The sequence below is a fragment of the Athene cunicularia genome (assembly GCF_003259725.1).
Source record: "Athene cunicularia isolate RWA chromosome Z unlocalized genomic scaffold, athCun1 chrZ_part1, whole genome shotgun sequence".
NCBI lineage: Eukaryota > Metazoa > Chordata > Aves > Strigiformes > Strigidae > Athene > Athene cunicularia.
In genome coordinates, this window is record NW_020799142.1 from 14,521,882 (window position 1) to 14,526,565 (window position 4,684).

Here is a 4,684-nt window from a genome sequence, read left to right on the forward strand (position 1 = left end):
GTGCTGGGGCTCACGGCCGCCGAATGACGGCCCCTGGGTTACGCCGGGCCGCCCGTCTCAGCCCCTCCGGGAGGCTTCGGGCTGCGCTGGCTGCGGTTCCCGGTTTCGGAATGGCCGCGGTGCCAGGCCGCCCCGCGTGGGACCCTGCTCGCGTCTCCCATCAGGCGAGGGAGCAGCTCTCTCCTGGCCAGTTGGGTGTGCGAGTGTCTGGGAACGGGCGAGGAAAATGTAAACTTCTGACAGTTTTACGAGTGTGCTTATTCTGAGCAGTTGGAGCAAGGGAGAGAAGGGTGTCGAGGGGCTGTGGTAGAAATCACAGAGCCATAGCATGGTTTGGGTTGGAAGCGACCTTAAAGATCATGAAGTTCCACCCCCCTGCCATGCACAGGGACACCTTCCACTAGCCCAGGTTGCTCAAAGCCCCGTCCAGCCTGGCCTTGGACACTGCCAGGGAGGGGCAGCCACAGCTTCTCTGGGCAACCTGTGCCAGGGTCTCAACCACACTCTAAGGGAATTTCCTCCTTAGATCTAACCTAAGTCTTCCCTCTGTCAGTTTGAAACCATTACCCGTCATTCCTGATAAAGAGTCCCTCCCCATCTTTCCTGTAGCCCCCTTTAAGTACTGGAAGGCCACTAGAAGGTCTTCCCGGAGCCTTCTCCAGGCTGAACAACCCCAACTCTCTCAGCCTGTCCTCAGAGGTGCTTCAGTCCCCTGATCATCTTCATGGCCCACACCAGCAGGCCCATGTTGTTCTTATGTTGGGGGCCACAGAGCTGGGCACAGGATTGCAGGTGGGGTCTCACCAGAGCAGAACAGAGGGTCAGAATCACCACCCCACTGTAGTGCCCTGCTCAGACAAGGGAGACAAGTGACTTAGATTCATAAATCCCCAACAGAGTGGACAAGGGTGAGACAAGTATCAAAGTCCTGACATTTATTAACTTCCCACAATGGATATACTATAATTGGCTAAGTATATAAAGAGTTACGGCAAGCAATATACCTTGTATTACTTAATGGTAGTAAAGAAAAAGGGGGAAAAGGAAAGGAGGAAGATAGAATAGAGAAATAGAAATCACTGGTCTGGGTTCCTGCGCTGATCCCACCAGTGAGGGTTCAAGGAGGCATTCATCTTCTTCACTCTCCGACTCACCCTCTGCTTGTTCCCCCTCTATTTATACACACTTTCCTTGGTTCCATCCCTGTTGCGTTTAGGGTAAGAGATAAATTCATTAAGACATAAATCCCCTTGTATTCTAGCCGATCCTCGGAGATCAGAGGGGGTAGGGACGGCTGGACTTACCCCTTAATAGGTATGCCAATTGGGACTGTGACTGTAAGTCTGACCCAGCCCAAGCAGACACTCAGGAGCAGCAGTCAGATTCTGAATAGTATGGTTTATTTTCATGCAACATTCACAGATTCTTTAAGATTGCCTACAATAAATGCACAAACTGCAGGTTGGCTATATAGCATGACACAAAAGAAAACAAAGTAAAAACGATTGCAATCACACAGACTAAGTTCCCGGGGATACACTTGGTGTAGCTGAGGATATCTTACCAAAAGGCATCCCTTCTGGGGGAGGTGGGGTGGGGTGAGAGCACAAACCTGTCAAGTCTGTCCCTCCGATTTGGTGTCAGATTATCGTCCCTCCAAATTAGGTACAAACTTGGGGTACTCTTTATCATAGTAGGTATGGTGAGTGGGTGGGACTGTAGACAAATCATTATTGTATCATTAATACATAATTAGTTTCATGGTGCCAAGGGGTACGGCTGGCTTTGGTGGGAAAGAGAGGGAGGACGGGAAGCAAGGTTGACTTGGTACACTGGGTGCAGCTGAGTTGTGTGGGGAAAAAGGGAGGATGAGGCACAAATTTGGAAGGTTGCTACAAAAAATAATATTTTGAGGGAACCAAGCATAACAGGAGATAAATCTGCCCTTGAAGTGAAAGAATGGGACTGTGCGGCCTGCAACCAGCTTCGCATTCCTCCTCGGCACCACATCAGACAAATCACTGGACCTCCTTCTGGTCCTGTGTTTATTATGGGCACTCTGTGTCAAGGAAAATGTCTGCTTCGCAAATTTCTCACTGTTTTGCTCTTTTGCCTTCCTCATGCTTCCAACACCCAATTTTCCAATACTTAACTTCCAATACATAACAGTCCCCTAGGTCGATCCACATACCTATGTATGCCATGTATGGGGAGGGGTTTTTCATGGGATGATGTAATTAGCATGATCTTGTTCATCTTCATTAGTATATTCGGGGGTATTAACTTTAATATGCATTTTGTGGATAATGAAGCAAAGGTCATTCACCAGACAGATGGCCCTTGCATCTTGACCAGGTGCACCGTAGCAGAACTGTCCTGTCTCCACAGGACTCCCTCCTCCAGCTGCATCCTGTGTTATTCGGGCAGCCGTATCAGCTTCCACCTCCACACCATCCACTCTGTGACTATTGTTTCATTACTTTTGGTCATCACCATTAAAGAGGAAGTGGTCAGAGACCTGCTACACAACTTGGGTGCACACAAGTCTGTGGGAACAGAAGGGTTACACCCGAGGGTGCTGAAAGAATTGACAGATGTGCTCGCCAAGCCACTGTCCATGATTTACCTGAAGTCATGGCTGACTGGGGAGGTTCCCACTGGACTGGAGGGTGGCAAATGTGACACCCATCTACAAGAGAGGCAGAAAGGAGGATCCAGGAAACTATAGACCTGTCAGTCTGACCTCGGTGCCAGGGAAGATCATGGAGCAGGTCATCTTGAGAGCCATTACAAGTCATATAATGGACAACCAGGGGATCAGGCCCAGTCAGCATGGGTTTATGAAAGGCAGATCCTGCCTGACAAACCTGATCTCCTTCTATGACAAGATGACCCGACTATTGGATGAGGGAAAAGCTGTACATATTATCTACCTGGATTTTCGAAAAGCATTTGACACAGTTCCCCATAGAATTCTCATATTAAAACTGGCTGCCCATAGCCTGGATGAATGAACGGCCTGCTGGGTCAAGCACTGGCTGGGTGGTCCCAGAGAGTGGTGGTCAATGGAGCTAAATCCAGCTGGCAGCAGATCACTAGTGGTGTTCCTCAGGGCTCGGTGTTGGGACCATTTCTGTTCAACATCTCTATTGATGATCTTGATAAAGACACAGAGTGTATCATCAGTGAGTTCGCAGCTGACACCAAGGTAAGCAGGAGTGTTGATCTGCATGAGGATAGGGAGGCTCTGCAGAGAGACTTGGATAGATTGGATCGGTGGCCAACATTAACGGGACGAGCTTCAACAAAGCCAAGTGCCAGGTCCTGCACTTGGGCCACAACAACCCCCTGCATGGCTACAGGCTGGGGGAGGTGTGGCTGGAGCTGTGTGGAAGAGAAGGATCTGGGGGTTTTCACTGACAACCAACTGAACATGAGCCAGCAGTGTGCCCAGGTGGCCAAGAAAGCCAACGGCATCCTGGCTTGTATTAGAAATAGTGTGACCAGCAGAAGTAGGGAGGTGATAGTCCCGCTGTGTTGGGATTCAAGAGGACTTTCTGCGAGAGAATGGACATGTGAGCAATCCTGCATGAGAACAAGACTGGTAAGAGCCTCAGTCTGAGCAAGAATACGATACGGATGTAACCCTGAGTGAGGGGGGAGAAACTCGATGAGACAAACAACCCCCAAAAGGGGTTGGGGTGGAAGAGAAAGTTCCACAAGGCAGGAAGCCTGGCACGGCTGATGTGGCACTTTTTCTCCAATCATAAGAAGATTTAAAGCTTGGGCTAAGTTAACTGTCCAATGTTGAGGACTTGTACTGCATGTTACTCACGTGTGCGGGAGAACATTATAAAAAGGCTTTCTTAGTTGTAATAAACGGGTATTGCTTGATCACATTGGTCGTGTGTGTGCTCAGCTCTTCTGCACCCCTGTGCTCTGCACTGGTGAGGCCACACCTGGAGTATTGTGTCCAGTTTTGGGCACCTCAATGAGAGAGATCTCGAGGTGCTGGAGCGAGTGCAGAGGAGGGCAACGAAGCTGGTGAAGGGCCTGGAGAATAAATCCTATGAGGAGAGACTGAAGGAGCTGGGGCTGCTCAGCTTGAGGAAGAGAAGGCTGAGGGGAGACCTCATCACTCTCTATAACTACCTGAAAGGACATTGCAGAGAGGTTGGTGCTGGTCTCTTCTCACAGTTTATTAATGACAAGAGGGAATGGCTTTAAACTGCAACAGGGGAGTTTTCACAGAAAAGAGTGGTCAGACAATGGAATAGGCTGCCCAAGAAGGGGCTGGAGTCAGCATCCTTGGATGTGTTTAAGGGTCATTTAGATGAGATTTTGTGGGATATGGTGTAGGGGAGAACCTTGTATAGTCGGGCTGATCGTTGGACTCGATGATCCCAAGGGTCTTTTCCAACCGGAATGATTCTGTGATTCTTGTGATTCTGTGATTGAGTCATTCCTTAGCTCAGAGCCCCCCCCCCCTCCCCGCTCTTTCTCAGGCTGTTTTTTTTTCTCACAGGCCTGTTTCTTTCAAGACCTGTTTTTACAAGTCATCTCTCACACCCATGAAATGTATGACATCAATATTTATATATAATTTTATGCCAAGTCAGGTGTCTGTTTATTTTGGGGAGTAAAAAATACTGAAAAAGCACCTGATGGCACCCGCAGGGTGGCG

General features: G+C 49.2%; 1 protein-coding gene across 1 annotated transcript in view; it reads right to left on the bottom strand.

Moving 5' to 3' along the window:
- IPO11 (importin 11) overlaps window positions 1-4,684 on the bottom strand; it is a 333,704-nt gene that overhangs the window by 101,712 nt on the left and 227,308 nt on the right. The window lies entirely within an intron of this gene.